This window comes from Schistocerca gregaria, chromosome 8 (genome assembly GCF_023897955.1).
Source record: "Schistocerca gregaria isolate iqSchGreg1 chromosome 8, iqSchGreg1.2, whole genome shotgun sequence".
In the NCBI taxonomy this organism is placed as follows: domain Eukaryota; kingdom Metazoa; phylum Arthropoda; class Insecta; order Orthoptera; family Acrididae; genus Schistocerca; species Schistocerca gregaria.
In genome coordinates, this window is record NC_064927.1 from 221,906,102 (window position 1) to 221,927,990 (window position 21,889).

The 21,889-nt window shown below is 45.2% G+C and overlaps 1 protein-coding gene across 1 annotated transcript in view; it reads right to left on the reverse strand.

The window, feature by feature from the left end:
- Positions 1–21,889, reverse strand: part of LOC126285407 (mucin-17) — a 326,011-nt gene that overhangs the window by 285,040 nt on the left and 19,082 nt on the right. The gene's annotated exons all lie outside the window — the stretch shown is intronic.

Sequence of the window (21,889 nt, forward strand, 5' to 3'; positions counted from 1 at the left end):
ATACAGATTTAGATATTTCGTTGTTTCCATAAATCGCACGGCAAATGACGGGATTGGTTCTTTGAAAAGTACACGACTGATTTCCTTCTCCCAATCAGAGTTTGCGCTCCAACTCTAATGATCACGTAATCGACAGAACGTTAACTTCCTTGATAATTCAGTTCAAATGTCGGAGGAAGGCAAGGGAATTCCACGTTCGCTAGGATCATGCCTAGTAAAGCGCTGTGGTTCTCAAACCAGCTTTCCGGATGAGAACAGCTTTACTACCAGGAAATTTAAAAATTTTCCCGGCGAACTAAATATTCGAAAAGATTTCGGGCTTGCAGCCGGTCGTCGTTAGCTTCCATCCACGATACTGAATCAGCAGACCTCAAACCAACTGTTTTTGGAGGTACGTGGATGACACTTTCGTAGTGTGGCCTCATGGAAAAGACAAATTAATGGCGTTTTTAGATCACCTCCACTCCATTCATGAGAACATTCGGTTTACCATGGAATTAGAGGGAAATGGTTGCCTCCCTTTCTTGGATGTGCTAGTTAGACGGAAGAGTGATGGCTCTCTGGGGCATTCAGTTTATCGAAAGCCCACGCATACTGATCTGTATTTAAAGTCCAGCTCCCATCACCCATCTCAAACAATGAGTGTACTTAAAGCACTTGTACACAGAGCTCATGTAGTGTCAGATCCAGGTAGTTTTCCTGATGAGCTTGCCCACCTGAAGAGGGTTTACAAAGAGAATGGATATTCTACCCGGCAAATTAGCAAGGCACTTGCAATTAAGCCAAAGAAACAGGGAGTGGAAAAAGAAGAGAGCACGCATACTAAATCTTTAGCTTTTCTTCCCTTTGTTGGCAACATATTCTTTAAAATTGCTAGATTCCTCCACGGTTTAGAAATGAAAGTGATTTTCCTTCCGCCATCGAAGACTTCCGACCTCCTGGGATCAGTGAAAGACGATCTGGTATTGCGGAAGGCGGGAATTTATGAAATACCTTGTCAGTGTGGCATTTCATGTATAGGACAAACATTGCGAACAGTAGAAGAACGTTGCACTGAACATCAACGTTGGTCTCGTCTTTTGCAACCTAGCAAGTTTGCAATTCATCGAAAGCCCACACATACTGATTTGACAAGACAACAATTTTGACCACGGCAACATCCTTTTGGGACACCGTCATAAAAGACTCAGTGGAAATTCGCCTGACAGACAATCTTATGAACCGTGACAATGACTACCAGCTAGATAATGCGTGGAACCCTATCATCTCTAAGATCTGCTCCAGACGAACACGTCAGAGTACTCCGATGGCGGCGGCAATTGACAACGCCAAGGACAACTGAGTTCTGCAGTTCCACCAACGAGGGCGCTGCTGGCTGGCGGCGTGGTTCGCTTGTCAATATTATTTTGACGCATGCGCGAAATACTCGCTGCACGCTATACAGGGTGTTACAAAAAGGTACGGCCAAACTTTCAGGAAACATTCCTAACGCACAAATAAAGAAAATATGTTATGTGGACATGTGTCCGGAAACGCTTAATTTCCATGTTAGACCTCATTTTAGTTTCGTCAGTATGTACTGTACTTCCTCGATTCACCGCCAGTTGGCCCAATTGAAGGAAGGTAATGTTGACTTCGGTGCTTGTATTGACATGCGACTCATTGCTCTACAGTACTAGCATCAAGCACATCAGTACGTAGCATCAACAGTTTAGTGTTCATCACGAACGTGGTTTTGCAGTCAGTGCAATGTTTGCATATGCGGAGTTGGCAGATGCCCATTTGATGTATGGATTAGCACGGGGCAATAGCCGTGGCAGGGTACGTTTGTATCGAGACAGATTTCCAGAATGAAGGTGTCTCGACAGGAAGACGTTCGAAGCAACTGATCGGCGTCTTAGGGAGCACGGAACATTCCAGCCTGTGACTCGCGACTGGGGAAGACCTAGAACGACGAGGACAGCTGCAATGGACGAGGCAATTCTTCTTGCAGTTGACGACAACCCTAATGTCAGCGTCAGAGAAGTTACTGCTGTACAAGTTGCTCCTGCACATTTCAGTCGAAGTGTTCGTACGCATCTCAACAACAGATTCGGTGACCGATGGATTGATAGAGGGGACCAATCCCATGGCCTCCACGCCCTTCTGACCTCAACCCTCTTGACTTTCTTTTATGGGGGCATTTGAAAGCTCTTGTCTACGCAACCCTGGTACCAAATGTAGAGACTCTTCGTGCTCGTATTGTGGACGTCTGTGATACAATACGCCATTCTCCAGGGCTGCGTCAACGCATCAGGGATTCCATGCGACGGAGGGTGGATGCATATATCCCCGCTAACGGAGGACATTTTGAACATTTCCTGTAACAAAGTGTTTGAAGTCACGCTGGTACGTTCTGTTGCTGTGTGTTTCCATTCCATGATTATTGTGATTAGAAGAGAAGTAATAAAATGAGCTCTTAACATTGAAAGTAAGCGTTTCCGGACACATGTCCACATAACATACGTTCTTTCATTGTGTGTGAGGAATGTTTCCTGAAGGTTTGGCCATACCTTTTTGTAACACCCTGTATATTACGGAACGGAGGGCGTCTTCGTCAGTCTTCGATGGCTCACCTGAGGATGGCTGGCAGGTGTTCAGTCGAAATATCGTGAATGGAAGCTAACGACGACCGGATGCAAGCCCGAAATCTTTCTGAATACAAGCTTTACTTACTTCTCTAACAGGGTGCCTAGGATGGCTTAGTGTGGGCTATGATACCCTACCCGAGATGGGTGTGATGACAGCTTGTGGATACAGGAAACCCTTTATTGTTGCTTGTTTACATTTCTTCTCTCTCCCATGCTAATAATGTTGATCCGTGCCAAGTGTTTATCTGTTTAGTTTACGCATTACTGCGATGATATGGCTCTCTTATTCGAAAGGCTGCGAATCGCGTGGTACCGCTTCTTTCCATAAATGGTATGTCGCTGTCACTCGTGCTAGTATACTATATGGAAGACCTAGTGACTCTGACATCCTTCTGAACACTACTCACTGGAAGTAAGAATATTGTTCCAGTGATTTTTGCCGGCCGAAATGGCCGTGCGGTTCTAGGCGCTTCAGTCGGAAACCGAGAGACCGCTACGGTCGCAGGTTCGAATCCTGCCTCGGGCATGGATGTATGTGTTGTCCTTAGGTTAGGTAGGTTTAACTAGTTCTAAGTTCTAGGGGACTAATGACCTTTGCCTCGTGATGACTGGGTGTTGTGTGATGTCCTTAGGTTAGTTAGGTTTAAGTAGTTCTAGGTCCTAGGGGACTGATGACCATAGATGTTAAGTCCCATAGTGCTCAGAGCCACTAATGACCTCACAAGTTGAGTCCCATAGTACTGAGAGCCGGTGTGCGTGCTTCTACCTCCATCGTCTGTGTGCACATATACAGTTGATTCCCAAAATCACTTCAGGCAAGTGCCATGAAATTTGTTTGAGAAAACCATGGCTCAAATTTTCTCCTGTCACTAACGACTTCGATGCTGATGAAACTTAAAACCAGTTTCTTCTTTTCCTATAAGGCTTTATTATGTCTCTTTTTCGTGACTGCTCTCATAACCTCTCCATCACCTAAGCATATGCGCTACATCTATTCAGTTCACCTGAGAAATACTTGTTTTATGTTAAGAACTCTAACATGTTAAGAACTTGAATAATATTGCATATAACGTTACAGAGGACAAAGATTTCTTATTTGTGGCCGTCTTGAAAGTCTGCTACTCCTCATGCCAATCAGACACTCGGTAGAAGCGGTATGTTAGCAGTTACCAGTGTGTCGAAATACGTCTCGAGTAGTTGGTAGTGCATGACAAACAACTGCGGAGTATGACCCAGAAATTTGCACGGCAGATTGTGCAGTTTCTCTTTTCGGCATGCAACCGCTAGAAACTTAGGGTCAGGAGCCCTGGTGACTCTGAGGGCCGCGTGCCGTGTTCCTTATGGTCGCAGCGTCCTCGCCCTTGGCCCAACTACCTCCCGGCTCGCTCTCACGGCCAGTGACAGCCCTGTCCCAATGGCCGCTCCTCGAAACGTGAATGTGCCGTCGTGAATGCCTCCCGTCTACAACACTTCACGTACGTACAAGTGTGCTGCCTACTAACAAAAGTAATCGCCTTTTGCACTTTATGTTACGGCGAGAGAAATACAATTGAAGACTTAAAAAAAAGGAGAGAGAGAGAGAGAGAGAGAGAGAGAGAGAGAGAGAGAGAGAGAGAGAGACGCACCACGAATGAATTATCCGGTAGATACAGGGTGTTTCAAAAATGACCGGTATATTTGAAACGGCAATAAAAACTAAACGAGCAGCAATAGAAATGCACCGTTTGTTGCAATATGCTTGGGACAACAGTACATTTTCAGGCGGACAAACTTTCGAAATTACAGTAGTTACAATTTTCAACAACAGATGGCGCTGCAAGTGATGTGAAAGATATAGAAGACAACGCAGTCTGTGGGTGCGCCATTCTGTACGTCGTCTTTCTGCTGTAAGCGTGTGCTGTTCACAACGTGCAAGTGTGCTGTGGACAACATGGTTTATTCCTTAGAACAGAGGATTTTTCTGGTGTTGGAATTCCACCGCCTAGAACACAGTGTTGTTGCAACAAGACGAAGTTTTCAACGGAGGTTTAATGTAACCAAAGGACCGAAAAGCGATACAATAAAGGATCTGCTTGAAAAATTTCAACGGACTGGGAACGTGACGGATGAACGTGCTGGAAAGGTAGGGCGACCGCGTACGGCAACCACAGAGGGCAACGCGCAGCTAGTGCAGCAGGTGATCCAACAGCGGCCTCGGGTTTCCGTTCGCCGTGTTGCAGCTGCGGTCCAAATGACGCCAACGTCCACGTATCGTCTCGTGCGCCAGAGTTTACACCTCTATCCATACAAAATTCAAACGCGGCAACCCCTCAGCGCCGCTACCATTGCTGCACGAGAGACATTCGCTAACGATATAGTGCACAGGATTGATGACGGCGATATGCATGTGGGCAGCATTTGGTTTACTGACGAAGCTTATTTTTACCTGGACGGCTTCGTCAATAAACAGAACTGGCGCGTATGGGGAACCGAAAAGCCCCATGTTGCAGTCCCATCGTCTCTGCATCCTCAAAAAGTACTGGTCTGGGCCGCCATTTCTTCCAAAGGAATCATTGGCCCATTTTTCAGATCCGAAACGGTTACTGCAACACGCTATCTGGACATTCTTCGTGAATTTGTGGCGGTACAAACTGCCTTAGACGACACTGCGAACACCTCGTGGTTTATGCAAGATAGTGCCCGGCCACATCGCACGGCCGACGTCTTTAATTTCCTGAATGAATATTTCGATGAACGTGTGATTGCTTTGGGCTATCCGAAACATACAGGAGGCGGCGTGGATTGGCCTCCCTATTCGCCAGACATGAACCCCTGTGAATTCTTTCTGTGGGGACACTTGAAAGACCAGGTGTACCGCCAGAATCCAGAAACAATTGAACAGCTGAAGCAGTACATCTCATCTGCATGTGAAGCCATCCCGCCAGACACGTTGTCAAAGGTTTCGGGTAATTTCATTCAGAGACTACGCCATATTATTGCTACGTATGGTGGCTATGTGGAAAATATCGTACTATAGAGTTTCCCAGACCGCAGCGCCATCTGTTGTTGACAATTGTAACTACTGTAATTTCGAAAGTTTGTCCGCCTGAAAATGTACTGTTGTCCCAAGCATATTGCAAAACACGGTGTATTTCTATCGCTGCTCGTTTAGTTTGTATTGGCGTTTCAAATATACCGGTCATTTCTGAAACACCCTGTATGATGTACATGTACAGGCAATCAAATGATTACAATTTCAGAAAAATGGTTCATATGGCTCTAACCACTATGGGACTTAAATTCTGAAGCCATCAGTCCCCTAGTACTTTGAACTAGTTAAACCTAACTAACCTAAGGACATCACACACATCCATGCCCGAGGCAGGATTCGAACCTGCGACCGACTGTGTTCTGCCTCTTAACGGAAGGTGTAGGTCCCTTGAAGAGGTACATAGCTTTAAGCCCTTATTAGACATGGAGGTACTGCTATATAAAACAAACAGCTCATTATATTATCTCATCAATTACGTGGGGGAAATAGAAAGTCTTCAAATTCGACAACGGCCGCGATGATGATTTTGGTTTGTGGGGTGCTCAACATGGTGGTCATCAGCGCCCGTACAAATCCATTTCCAGTCTCGCCACTACCCGTATGATAATGAGGACAATACAAACACCCGGCCCCAAGGCGGAGAAAATTTCTGACTCGGCCGGGAACCGAACGCGGGATCCCCGTGGTCCAGGGGCAGCAACCCTAGCCACTAGACCACGAGCCGCGGACGATAATGGACGTGAAATGTATTAACCGCGGACTTGGCACGTGCGCCAGAAAGTTCAGGCAGAGTGGTAAGGGGGATATTCAAACCATGGTTCTCGTAATTGTTAGTGCCGATGTTCTGTTACACTGACCAGTGTACTGCAGTCCTGTCGGACAATGTGCGGCAAGGAACACGAGAAAAGTATCACGTCGCAACGTCTGCGACATTTTGGGGACGGGCCAGACGACGTAAATTACTCCGCTTCAGAAGATAACATCGTCCTCCGGTACCGACTGCAGCCTTGAGACAGGCCGGCATACGAGAGTGCAGACGCTGCATTGCATCCCGATGGCAGGGGCACGGAGCGTTTCGGCCATAAAAGTCATCTTCAAGGTGAGCTCGGGACGCCGTCGAAAAGCAAAAGGAGGCGCTCGCCGGGGCCTCGCTCTGTTTTTGCTGCGGCTGGACCCGGCGGGCGCTCGAACCCGGCGCGGCCAGATCTGGGTCTAGGAGAGCCATTGTCGGCCACTTTCACTGCGCCAGGCGAGCGTCGCCTGCTTCCGGCAGCCGCCGGCTCTGCAGCAGCGCCGATCCAGGTGTCGTAACAGCACCTGTTCCGGCCGTCGAGAGCAAGTAGGCTTCGAGTTCCACTCTCAGTAGTACATAAACTGTATTCTTCTACTTCTTCGTTCGTCGTCGACAATTACAAGTTGCAATTGTTATAATTCCTTCTCATAGTTCTTAGAATCCTATGCACACGTCATATACGAGGGTAGTCATACAGTCCTCAATATCATCTCGAAAAAATAACTATTCGTAATTGTTTTCTTGTTCGTTTGCAGGTACATAACTCCTCCCGATCGCCGCGACACAGTCCCACAGCATGCTACTACAGGACCCAAAATAAAATATCTCAGCCCGTTGGTGCAGGGGAGGTGGGCTGCGACATTTTGTTATACTGATTCTTGTTGTTGTGCTGGCCATAACTGATCATTTAAATCAGGGATTCCCAAAGTGGTCGATATCGACCCCTTGGCGTCGATATCGGTTTCCTGGGGGTCGACATAAACGAAAACTTATTTTGGGGGTCGACGAGGTGTAAAAATCGACCCCTATTAAATTAACACAAGTTTTTATTTAAAACTTTCAAGATAAGTAGGTACTGTATTGTTTATGTTGTGTTACGTGTACTAAGAATAATTAATACCTATGTATTTTGTATCAATAGGAAAAAACTAAAGATAGGCCCCCTTATTCATAATAGTCTGCTAACTTAAAGCATTGGTAATTCCCACTCTGTCTTCTTCTATTGACCTAAGTCACAATGAAAAATAACGCTCTGTAGTAGCTGTTTTAAGTTAGCGGACCATTATGAATAAGGAAGTTGATCTTAAATGGCTCTGAGCACTATGGGACTTAACATCTATGGTCATCAGTCCCCTAGAACTTAGAACTACTTAAACCTAACTAACCTAAGGACATCACACAACACCCAGCCATCACGAGGCAGAGAAAATCCCTGACCCTGCCGGGAATCGAACACGAGAACCCGGGCGTGGGAAGCGAGAACGCTACCGCACGGCCACGAGCTGCGGATGGGTTGATCTTAAAAGTAGGTAATTTGGCCCTGGGGGTCTGAGGTAACAGTACATTTTGGAAAAGGGGTCACTTGTCCAAATTAGTTTGGGGATCCCCGGTTTAAATGATACTGTTCCTTCAGCATTTAGTGTCGTTCACGTTCAAGCACTGATCTAATTCAGTGAAACTTCCAGGCAGATTAAAACTGTGTGCCGGACCGAGACTCGAACTCGGGACCTTTGCCTTTCGCGGGCAAGTGCTCTACCAACTGAGCTTCCCAATGTAGAATCCGCCCGGCGGACTTGCGTCGAGGTCCGGTGTGCCGGACAGTCTGTGGATGGTTTTTAGGTGGTTTTCCATCTGCCTCGGCGAATGCGGGCTGGTTCCCTTTATTTCGCCTCAGCTACACTACGTCGGCGATGGTACGCCACCATCACTCTACCACGCAAACATAGGGATTACACTCGTCTGGTGTGAGACATTCCCTGGGGGGGTCCCCCGGGATCTGAACCGCACAATAACCCTGGGTTCGGTCTGGGGCGGCGGAGGGGTGAAGTGGACTGCGGTAGTCGTCGCGGGGTTGCAGACCACTGCGGCTGCGGCGGGGACGGAGCCTCTCCGTCGTTTCTGGGTCCCCGGTTAACATAACATAACATAACATGGCCTTTAGCCAAAACGTATAACAGTACAAAATTTAACTACACTAAATTTCCTACAAAAAGGTCCTGTTGATTTTTTTCCTGTACAACTAATAGTTTGCATATAGCGAGCGAGAGAATATGAAAATATTGTGAGGGGTATTCGAAGGCGTTGCGGGTTGCATAATACCCATGGGAAGAACCTGCTGTTCACCCTGTACATCTGTAGGATGTAAGTTATAATACAAAACCCATCTTTTATGTATTTCAAATCCAAACGGCGTAATCCCATATGGCTTCTCCTAAGTTCTGCTTGTGACGCAGGAAGCTTTCATTCCTCTTATTGGTTGAAATGTTTCATCGCATGTTACCCAAATATCACGTAAGTTACTTCGTGTTTCACGCGGAACAATAGTTCGTCGACACAGAATACGGGGACTGACGTCACAGAATCGTGCAGCTCCGCGCCCACGTCAGCTCTTACGCCCCGTGTGAGAACGGCTTTACGAGAAGCAGCCACCGGGCGCGGCGACCCGCCTGTGCACTCCACTCTACGGCCGACGCCGGTCCTGACGCCTCGGCCGCCGCCCGCATGCAGCAAGTAAGCAGCTATTATGTACGGCGGCGGCTTTTTCTCGCACCTGCGCCCAGACGGCGTTTACGGCCTCTCGGCTTCAGCTCCTATGGCAGTGAGACGAGGGCGCGCAAAAACCTCGCCTCTCAACCCGACTGCAACCTTCCCGCCGGGCGAGCGCCAATAAAACGTCTCGCCAATTGGCCCGCTATTTACTAGCCGCCCTCACGTGCGACCTGCCTCAGTAAAAATAATAAACAGCAAAAAATTTACAGTTACCCCAATTATAATGCGCTACAGCGTAATGGAAGGAAGATTACAATTTTAACGACCCACCGAGTACGAGGTCACAGGAGACGGAACATAAACTTGGATAAGCTTATCATCACGTTTCCTTTTCAAGCAAAACACCGTGGGATTTACCTTAATAGACGAAGAGAAGCCACGGAAAGCCTTAATCTGGATGGCTGGGCAGCCCACCCGAACGTGAGTCAACTGTCTTACCAGTGCGCCACTTCGGCCTGTAGCAGTATGATATATTTTCACGAAGACTAAAAGACATTTTTCTCTAAAATCTATCAATTTCCCTGTGAATGAATGACAGGTTCCATACTCAGAGAATGAGTGAAAGGGAGCATATCCAGGAATCCTGCATCGCTGCACTCGGCGATGTCCTAGTGGAGGTGGTTTGCTATTGCCTTTCTCTGACCTGCTCTGAAGTGTCAAGAGTGTATCTGTGTCGTGTACTTGACAGTGGTGAGTTCCCGTGCAGTGTACACTACTGTTGGATTTGTGTAGTTATGAAATCCGGTGAAAGCATATAGCCTAGTCATCTCGAATAGCAGCAAAAAGGGCCACTAAAAGCTAAACGACCCCATCCGACGGACATAAGTGACCTACCAAAGCATTTTTCTTGAATAACTCGAATGTTGTCAATACACTACGGAGATGACTGGAATTTAATCCAGGATATTGGTGCAAAAACTGGTGATCAGGAACTTAACGCTACCGCCCCTACTCCCTTGCTGACCAAATGCTGGCGGTGAACATTTTACATCACCAGGATACGAACCGGTTTACCTCCGAGTCGAGCACCACTGCACAAGCGTGCATTAGTGAGTTTGGTCATGGAGGGAGGTGATTTCCTTATGAAACGCCTAAAAGAAAATAAGTCACTAAATCGAAGTTTTTATCACTAAATAGCTGCTGAAAGCAGTAGGCCCTTGAGTTTCTCTGACCTGCGAACGGCGTCACCCCGTCAGACACGAGAATCCTTTAAGTGTGTCGTTCTGTCCTATCTAACGAACTTCCCTTCTGACCTTGGATATTAATGAACCGCTTCAGAGGTATGTAGTCCTTTATTATTGGATCACCACCGCTTTCGTGCCACAAACGCCATATCTTCGGGTGAACATCTCTATGACAATAACTCCTGAGATATATGCTGGTATGGTGAATTATTTTGAGATTTAAAAAAAATTAAAAATACTAAAAACGTTTACTCGAGAATATCAAAATGACAGTACTCACTTAACTAAATCACAGCTGAAAACGTTGGAACTTTGTATCCAACATTCGTTGACCGTCAGAACAAAACACCGCTAAAACGCGGCATGACATAGAATAAAACAGCCGGATTCCAATATCGTACCTTATTCATCCATTGGTAAGGTGAAAATAAATGAAAAAGTATAAAGACCTAATTTTGGAGCAGAATAAAAATACCAAGAAGTGGTAGCCACAAACTGGAGGGATGTTCTGCCTCTACCAAATAGCTATTGATGGATTTGGTCTGCTCAGAACATCCCTCTAATTTGTAGCAACCACTCCTTGGTTTTTTCATTCGGGCCCAAAATTATGTCTTAATAGTTATTCATTTGAATGAATATGGTACGATTTGTTTAGGGGCCATCCACTATACTGGAATCCGGGTTGTATATTTTATGGCATGCCGCCTTTTGGCGGTGTTCTGTTCTGACGGGACACGAATGTTGGGTAAAAATCCGAGCTTTTCACGTTTAATGTTTTGCTTATGTGAGTACTATCATTTTGATATTCTCATGTACACGTTTTTAATATTTTTTTAAAATTAGCATATACCTGAGTGTTTGTTATTTTTCAAGGATTTATGGTTATACAGACACCTGAAGATATGGCTTTTGTGCCACGAAACCGGTAGTGATCCAATAATAAAGGACTAAATACAGACAAAGCCGTTCATTAACATCCAAGATGACCACTAATATCTACGGTCACCATACCTATAAGGTCATTTTTTCTTACATTTTTCGCTTATAGTTTAACCAAAGGTGCACGTCGCATTGGAAACGAATAAATAAATAAAAATCGCAGAAGCTCGTACTGTGACTGGTAGATTAGAACTGTGTGCCGGACCAGGAATCGAACCTGGAATCTTGATCTTCCGTTCTACCAAATAAGACACCAAATTAGGATGTACGGCCCACCGTCAGAGCTTCAGGTCTCGGGTTGGAGTCCAGGTGCGGCACACACTTGTAGTCTGCTAGGTAGTTTCAAATCAGCGACACTCAAATGCAGACTGAAAATTCTTTCTGGGAACAACTATGAATATAAACTTGATCTTTCGGATAGTTAACATTAAAGTTACGCAAGGAACATGTTAGCTCTATGGGTCGTTTATTTCCACAAAAGTCTGACCCAGTGCACGATTTTTTTTTAACGACAACATACTAGCGTAGGCTAGCGACGTTGGTTACGGAATTGAGTAGTTAATGTGTTCTTTACCAGTATTCTGACAATTGAAAAATAAAATCAGTGAACGAACGGTTAACTTAGTGAAAGTAGCCTCACCTCTCGATTTGCACGATTATACAGGTCCTAATCACTACTTCCGGCTCAATATTACCGATTCCTGTTTGGCAATCTACCGACCTTAAGTAAAGTTGGCACACGTGCAATTGTGTAAATATGGTATCACTGATGACGACAACAAAAAACTGTTTGAATTATATTCTTTTAAGTTTTCCTGTAGAGTATGACAACAACTGAACACCGACGCTGTTGGTAATAGCGGATAATCCCATCACTTGTATATCATTTTCATTTATTCCCGACGAATGTGTGCAATAATTTTATCAGTGACTGAAATGTGCATAGAAAGTTTAGTCAAATACATAGCATGCCGAAAGACAATTCTAGAGGAATAACCTAAAAACGAATGCTACCTGGTATAAATACGAGATGCCACATCGCTGAATCTCAAAGAATTAGCAGCAGCTAACGTTTTCCACCATAACGTTCATCCCAAATGTATGTCCTATGTTCTTAGTCCTCTAAAAAATTCTTTATGAAGGTCTGTAACAGCTAAGTAAATTTTAAACAGCCAAAAAGGAAGGTTAAGAAGAAAATTTAGGCTCAAGGTGTTCTTAACACTGAGCTGATTAGACGGGGTGGAGAAGGATAAGCGGCGAAGTCAGCCACGATCTAGCTGAGCGAGTGACCTAGAAAATTTCGTTAAACAACTTTTGACAACCACAGAAAATTTCAGTTAATATGGAATTCCAAATGGCTCTGAGCACTATAGGACTTAACATCTGCGGTCATCAGTCCCCTAGAACTTAGAACTACTTAAACCTAACTAACCTATGGACATTACACATATCCATGCCCGAGGCAGGATTCGAACCTGCGACCGTAGCAGTCGCGCGGTTCCGGACTGAAGCTCCTAGAACCGCTCGGCCACCACGACCGGCATGGAATTCCAACCCGGCTTCTATTGAAGAGAATAACGTTGAGCACAGTGCCATCTTGAGCGGTTTAATCAGAGTAACGGCTGCCCAGATTCATAGAAGGGCGCGTTCACACGCTTCTTGTATCTCACTGCAGATGAGTGAACTTCCTCTGCTGTGACCCGCCCGAATCAGACAAGATAACTGCTCTAAGCTCGCCCAACCTCCTTTCGCAGCCAATCTCTCCACCCATTCTTTAACGTAATAACGCTGATTAAAATAATGACAGAGTTGCCCTACGTTTACTGGGGTGGAAGTCGTTTATGAGGCAGTTTACAGGTATTATTTCACAAATTTTAAAAAGAATTCATTTCATCCCACTATACACGTGAATGATAAAAGAGCATTGGAGGCGGGGGCGGGGGGGGGGGGGGGAGGACTTGAGTACTGCAGCTGTATGAACAGTCTGCAGTCTGGGAAAAATTCACTTAAGCACGAGTACAGAATAACCGTTGCGTCACCACTGCGAGTTTCAGCAAGTGAGGCTGGTATATACCTTCATAAATGTTGAATCTGGTCAGCTACAGCGCGAGGTTGCTGATGCCGCTGGTAATTAGATTGAATGCTTTTTAAAAAGCCGTAAGACTTCGCAGAAGGCGAGAGTAAGGTTGTCCAGGAGAGTTAAGAGACTTTAAAGTTTCGCAGTACTTTTGTGAACTTTGGAAGGTAGGAGAAAAGGTACTGGAGGTTGTAAAGCTGTGAGGACGGGTCGTCAGCTGAAATTGACTACCTAAGTCTGTAGAGCCATTGGGGTGAAAGGCAAAAGTCCGGATTTCGAGTCTCGGTCGGACACACAGATTTAATCTGGCAGGAGGTTTGAGATTTAAAAATGATTGTTTCTTCATAGCAATCCCTGGGTTAAATGTGGAGCGGCAGTGTGGAGGGTGGACTGCTGTGGCCTGTTGTGGGGTCGTAAACCACTGAGGGCTACGGCGCGACGAAACCTCTCCGTCGTTTCCGGGTTCCCGGTTCAAATACACAATATACAAGGTTTTAGAACTCTAATTTCTGTTATCTTCGTGAGTTTCAACAAAATGTGACCCCAGGTCTACTAAATTTAATTACTTTTTCCAGGATATTATTTTGCATTCGCTGAATTCCTTCTAAGGGGCTAAAATAGTTTATTCTCAATTCCCCAGATGCATTTAAGCAAACACGAAATTTGTTATTCATATTGTGTTAATCTAAAAAGTACATGTCCGAAAGAAGAAACATTTCCTTAATACTGCGTTGTATACCACCAGTATGTGGTTTTTAATATCCATTGAGGTACTTTTATTTTCTATGTTAATCAATATTTGCGCTAAATTTAGATTGTCTATATATTGCTAAATGCGCTCAAGTCCTCAGCAAGCCAGTCAGCTACTAAGTCTTTGTCCTCTTTTAAAATATTTATGGAGTGAGGAAACTGCTGGTCAAATTTACAAACATGTTGTAACATACTCGACATTCCCCAATGAGTGCTTAGTAACTTTTTACACAATTTCTATTGAGAGACACCAACTGATGTATTTGAAGATATCTCGTAAACACAAGACAAATTTTCACCTGCTGGACGTAGGCTCTTTTTCGTGATTGGTATATGTATTTCCCTTTCTTAGTTTCACCTGAATCTCGTTTAAATCTGTTTTATTCAATTTGCTGCTCCCGTCGTTATGATAAATGAGCCCCGCGGCGTATAGTAGCCGCATGGACTCAGGCGCCTTGCCACGGTGCGCGCGGCTCCCCCTATCGGAGGTTGGAGTCCTCCCTCGGGCATGGGTGTGTGTGTTGTCCATAGCGTAGCTTAGTTTAAGTTAGATTAAGTAGTGTGTAAACCTACAAACCTGCAGTTTGGTCCCATAGGAACGTACCACAGGCGCGCGGGATTAGCCGAGTGGTCTAAGGGGCTGCAGTCATGGACTGTGCGGTTGGTCCCGGCGGAGGTTCGAGTCCTCCCTCGGGCAGGGGTGTGTGTGTTTGTCCTTAGGATAATTTAGGTTAAGTATTGTGTAAGCTTAGAAAGAGATGACCTTAGCAGTTAAGTCCCACAAGACTTCACCCACATTTGAACATTTCTGACCGTGCCACAAATTTCGAAATAAAAGAGCCGCAGTGAAACTACCTACACAAACATACTCGTACACCTGACTACCCACGTTGGACTGATAGCGCAATCTGTTGTCAGGTGTAGCAGGCAGAATGGTTCCCGTAAAACTTACCAGGCTTGCGGAAACACAAGCTGGCCTGTTTCAACTAATGTGCTTCAGTACACCTGTACTCGTGTCTCGACTGCGGCAGGTTGAGCTGCTTTGCTGGTTGCAGCCGAGATAGGGGCAGACCGGCTCGAAGGAGAATTTTTACACCTCTACACACAGGTGATCATTTGCCTGGAGCCTTCTCAGCAGCCTCCAGATTGTTCATGCTACTCGGGACCACTTTCTACTTCCGCTACCACGTCAGTGCGTCGTATTCGGCCACCATAGTGCTGCCAGCCGTCAGAGAGAACGCTGTCAACCAGGGACTCCTTTGCTTCCACCAAGTACTGGCGGAGATCCTTCCACCGTCAGTCAGAAAAGATGACATGTCGCGCACATTCTCTGAGTACAGTTCCTGCAGCGTCTGCAGAACAGTTGTTCCTGCAGTTCCATCAGTGCAGACGGTGCCAACGTTTCGTGCAATGCCGCTACAGAGAAAAGTTCCATGAATCCCATTCAGAAGACTACATTCCGACCTAGGAGTCACTACTTACGGAGAACTAGAACAGTAAAACCCATTTCATGGTATCTGCATTTCAGCCCACACTACCTGAACAAAAGTCCAGTGTTTTAGCTACTGTATCTCTGATACATCTACATCTATTTTCTGTAACCCTTTCTGAAGAGCACGACAGAGGTTGCTTTCAGTCATAGAGTATCGTAGTCTGCCAAGAGACAGCACGTTTCTTTAGTAAAATGAAAGATTACATTGTCCTTTGTAGTCTGTATTGTACTTTATTAAATTCGTGCTAATAGCTAATTTTGGCCGTGAACCATTATCAAGCACATTTGCTATGCCATGTATTATGGCTCACGACCGAAATTGTCTAATCTCTCGATTTTTAATAAAGTACAAAACAGCCTATAACGGAGAATGTATTCTTTTATTAAACACTTAGAAACTGCGTATCTCCACGGAAACAAGATCTTCAAATATGTTTATATTTCATTATATCCAAGTGCCATAATCTAAACTGTTACCAAAGTTGAGCAACGTTTGGTAACATCTATTTCACGAACGTAATTGATTATTTCTTATTGAGTTGACACATTTCGGCCCCAGTGGCACTCTGTCAAGCAACAGTTTAATCAGTAACAAATGGTCCACAGACAGCCACCCATTTTATTGAACTATAGTAGAAATAAGTTTCCCACTACTGTCGATGTTTGGGTTCAATTATTAGTAACATTCAGTTACAATACCCCAACAGTTTGTAGTAGGCTTTCATGAAATAATTGGTGACTATCTTCAAGCACCTGGCAGTACAGACTTTTCAACACTTCAGTGACTCTTCCCTGATTCAAACATGTGACATTTCATGCTGCCCTTCTTTGTATACACTCAATTTCTGCCGTGAGACCTACCTGGTATGCTTCCCAAGCGCTTGAACAATATTTTAAGATGATGCAGAAATGATTTGTATACAGTCTCCTTTGTAGATTGACTAAATTTTCACAGCACTCTATCAATGAATTGAAGTCTGCCCTCTTCCTTAACTATGACTATGCCCACGTGACCATTCCATTCCATATACCTCGAAATTGTTAAAGCCAGATATTTGTATGAATTAATTGACTGCAGAGGTGACTTAAGTCGTAGGATACTACTCTATTTTCCCTCTGCTGCAGGCTAATAACAAGCCATAAAATGACGACAAAGTCACAACCAGGGTCTACGAGAGAAAGAGAGGGAAAGAAGGAGTGGGTGGATGGGAGCCAGAGCTCAACTTCCGGGGCCCAGACTGTTGTTAGGACCCTTGATATGCGTCATATCAGGACCCATCCAACACTTTCAAAAAGCATATTTTGCAAAGTGAGCTGAACAACAGCGAATGTAATTTACTTAAGTCTTTTTAATGTAGAGCACTACAAAGCTGCCAAAGTCTTTGTTCTACCACTAGTCTCCTCGGTATGTCATCATCTGGCAGACTCGAAACTACAAGTCTGTCATTTTAAAACATGTTACATACATAGAAGTGCTGCAAAGGCGAACGGGCATTGAGTGTAGCACGATATCATCTGGTCCACATTTATATCGAGGGTAGTTGAAGGCAATAAAGATTTTCGCAACTCTGTGGTGGTTATTCGTAAGCAATGCCGTCTATAACAGCTGTGGTACACACATTTAAGAAGATTTTGTAATTAAAAACTTTCAATGTATAGCGAGAAGAGTATCACCATCCCTGTTAGAAAGTAATGAGAGTTAATAGCAATAGGCACTCCGTTATGGTTGTTGTTCCAGTGAAGAAAGCAAGGTGGTGTTTTCTGTTGTGCCGACTTGCTTTTTGCCCTTGGGCCTATTATGCCCTCCCCATACACTGTTACAATATGAGAACTGTACATCATTTCTTTCCTTACCAGTTATTACAACTTGGTTGACGTAGGATGGTATACATCGTAACAAAAGATACGGAGTCTACATGCCCTAGCACTTTTAGTCCTGAAGGAACTGGCTTCAAAATACGATCCTAGATTTTAGTTGGCTGGCTCTGAGCACTATGGGACTTAACAGCTATGGTCAAGAGTTTAGTTCAGTTCTGCCTTACCTTCCCATACTGCCAAGGAAGATGCCCCAATCGTTTCTTAAGAATGGACCAAAGTATCCATTATTCTCAACTACTTAAGTAGGGTCACATTTATGTTGACTTTACAACCGTTAGCTCATTAACTCCCCAAGACAATAAAAAAAGAAAGACTACATAAGTGTATTTTTGTACAGATGATTCCGTTAGCAGATTTAAGTTCTCGACAGCGGTCCGAGATGAAATAAAAAAAGCAGTAATCTAGATGCAAGACAGCAGTGAAGGCTGCCTTGAGAATGTTGAGGTATTCATGGAGGTAAAATGCACGTTCGCGTAGGTGCTTAGACTGCGTAATAACGCTGTTAGCAGTGTGTGGGACGTTTACAGCGACATTGTGGCAACTTAGACCTGTAGTTTCCGTCTGAGGAAATCAGTTCGGGTAGGTGGGTGAGTACCGTCTTTCCGCCAGAACAATGGCCGCTCGTTCCCATACAGGCTGCTACCGGGCGTGTAGAATGGAGCAGCGGCAGCGTGATGTGCCGGTTCTCACAGATGCAAGGAAAACATGGCTGGTCCGCAAGTTAAAACAAACTTGCAGTGCTAGACAGTATAGTTTGGAACAGAAATAAATAATCGTGCTCCATTTTTTGAACTGGAGCGTGTGAATTCCGTGGTGGATCACTCTCAATAATAGGATAAGATTGATCGAATATTTACACCAATATGAAGAAAAAGATCGTTCAAGGAGTAGGCTGCCGATGTTATAAGAAAAACTACTATTTACGCATCCCAGTTCAAATGGTTCAAATGGCTCTGAGCACTATGGGACTTAACCTGCTGAAGACTTAGAACTACTTAAACCTTAGGGCATCACACACATCCATGCCCGAGGCAGCATTCGAACCTGCGACCATATCGATTGCGCAGTTCCAGACTGAAGCGCCTAGAACCGCTCGGCCACTCCGGCCGGCCGCATCTCAGTGTTTAAGACGGTGTGTCTCCGGAATTACTTGTCGGGCAACGATACAATTTTGCATGTAGATTCAGTGGTATATGTAGATGCTGTCTTCAGCAAGATTAGTTGCGAATAGATTTAGTAGTAAAGAAGTAATAAATTAAGACTTGGTGCTGAAACTCAAATTTTGTTCATGAGCAACAAAAAGGTAGTAATCGATAAAGAAAGAGCTCCCTACAGAGTTAAAATTATGTGCAAAGTTTTTTGAAAGCCGCGGAGTGCTCTCTTTCTCAAATACTGAGTATAGTCTAGGTAATTTCCACGCCGTGAGTTACACTGCCTACACTACATATACACATATAATGATGAGCCGAAACATTATGACCACCTGCTTAAGAGCTTGTTTGTCCGTCTTTCGAACGAAATATATTATTGATTTTTGGCCGAGCAGTTCTAGGCGCTTCAATCCGGAACCAGGCGGCTGCTACGGTCGCAGATTCGAATCCTGCCTCGGCCATGGACGTGTGTGATGTCCTTAGTTTAGTTAGGTTTAAGTAGTTCTAAATATAGAGGACTGATGACCTCAGCTGTTAATTCCCATAGTGCTTAGAGCCATTTGAACCATTTGAATTACTGATTTTGCGTATCAGGGATCCGACAGTTTGTTGGTAGGTTTGTAGAGGTATGTGGCAATAGATATCTACGCACAGGTCAAGCAAATCCCGTACATAACGAGCCGCTGATTTGCGTACATGATGATGGCGCCCGATAGCGACCAAGGTAGGTTATCAAGGATTTACATCAAGTGAATTTAGTCACCGGAATGCTCCTCAAACCGCTGTAGCACCGTTCTGGCTCCTAGAGATGGACAATCATACCGCTGAAAGATGACATCCCTGTCAGGAAAGACATCAAGCATAAAGGGATGCAGGTGGTTTGCAGCTGTTAGTGTGTCTTCCGTTGCTACCACAAGTGCTATGCAAGCGCAGGACAATGTGTACCATAGCATTATGCTGCTCCCACCAGCCTGCGCCCGTGGCGCGCTGCGTGTCTCGAGCCACCGTTCACGTCGATGACAGCGTTTGTGCAGACGACCACAATCTCATGTAGCAAAAATGTGATTCACCCATAGAGCCGACATGTTTCTGTTGATAGACGGTCGAATCCCGCTGGTCTCGTGCCCAATGCAGTCGTAGTTGACGATATCATTTGGTCAGCATGTGAACACATAGGGGTGGTCTGCTACGTAATTCCATGTTCGAAACTGTAATGTGAACGGTGTCCTCCGAAACACTGGTGTTTGCGTCAGCATTGTGCCCTATCGGCAGAGACGCTGCATGTCACCACCTATTCTACTTTACAGATCAGACAAGCCACAGAACCCCACATTCTGTGAAGAGTCGTGAACGTCCAACAATTTAGCGCCTAATGGTAATTTCACTCTCCTCCTACCTCTTTCCGTAGGTGCTCATGACAGTATCACGTGAACATTCTACCAGCTTCGCTGTTTTCGAGATACCCGTTCACAGGCTCCACGTAATAATAATCTGTCCTTTGTCAGTCTCTTATCTGAATAGTGTTTTCCATTTGCAACCCACTTCTTCGCTAATGTGATCCCCCGTCCTTGTCTGTTCCGCTTACGTAATTTTGTTATCGCGTGTTCGCAACGCCACCAGGCGGCATCCAACTTCGCGGTGGGCAAGTTTTGGTTCATCATTGTATACATAGTTTTTAACTTTAATACTTGACTTACTGTGTTAAACTTTTAATGTATGAGTAATGAGTAGAGTATGACAGCATTTGAAATTTTTAATTTCGGTCAATAGTTGTATGAAACACTGAAATCAAATTTTTGTTGCCCTTGGAAGGCGCTAGACAGGCAATCTGCAAGTCGGATCGGTTGACCGTTTTAGTAATATCTATCGCTTCCATGAACTGCGATAAGTTAATGCTGCAGATGTTTCTAGAATGAAATTTTCACTCTACAGCGGAGTGTGCGCTGATATGAAACTTCCTGGCAGATTAAAACTGTGTGCCAGACCGAGACTCTAACTCGGGTCCTTTGCCTGTCGCGGGCAAGTGCTCTACCAACTGAGCTACCCAAGCACGAGTCACGCCCCGTCCTCACAGCTTTAATTCCGCCAGTACCTCGTCTGCTGCCTTCCAAACTTCACAGAAGCTCTAAAAAAATAGGTCAAATGGGTCTGAGTACTATGGGACTTAACTTCTGAGGTCATGAATCCCCTAGAATTTAGAACTACTTAAACCTAACTGACCTAAGGACATCACATACATCCATTCCCCGAGGCAGGATTCGAACCTGCGACCGTAGCGATCGCACGGTTCCAGACTAGCGCCTAGAACCGCTCAGCCACCACGGCCGGCACAGAAGCTCTCCTGCGAACTTCGCAGGAGAGCTTCTGTGAAGTTTGGAAGGTAGGAGACGAGGTACTGGCGGAGTTAAAGCTGCGAGGAAGGAGCGTGAGTCGTGCTTGCGTAGCTCAGTTGGTAGAGCACTTGCCTGCAAAAGGCAAAGGTCCCGAGTTCGAGAATCGGCGCAGCACACAGTTTTAATCTGCCAGGAAGTTTAGTGCTGCTGACTTTACGGAAGATCTGCTTCTCTCTGCTTTTTTCTGCGAAGAGTGTTTTCCGTTCGTAATGATTTCGATGTTGACGATGCGTTCATTTTAACATTCGTCCCTTGAGCAACAGTGGAAAAAAGGTGGTTGCATCAGAGGAGTTAAAAGTACGTTTCAAAACTCAATCGCTCTGCGTGGAACGCCGTTCTCCGTGAGTCCTGTGGTATCTGCGGCTGGGTTTTAATCCGGATATTTCTCATGGGCGGCTGCTTTATGTAACAAATGGTGGAGCAACCTTTAGAAGTTTCTCGGTTGCCGAAACGCCCAAAGAGCATTAGTCAGATCCGGAGTGATGTTTTGACCCCTGCAGATAGTGGTGGCAGGCTTCTCCCTTCACAGCGCAGTGGGCTGAGATTGCGAAGCGGTACAGGGCCGGCTCCACCCAGCGCTGGCCGCTACGATTAAATTGCGCGGACAGGTTTCCCACTGTTCCCACGGGCCAATATTAACGGAGTGAACGCTCGACTGCTCCGTAAAGGTCTGCTGTACACGGCCTCCGTCGCCGGGGGCGGGGGATGGCAAATATTTCACGACAAAGTAACATGGACAGCTTCTGCATCTACAGGGGTTTGTGCAAAAGTATGGATACATCAAAAACACAACGCATTACCA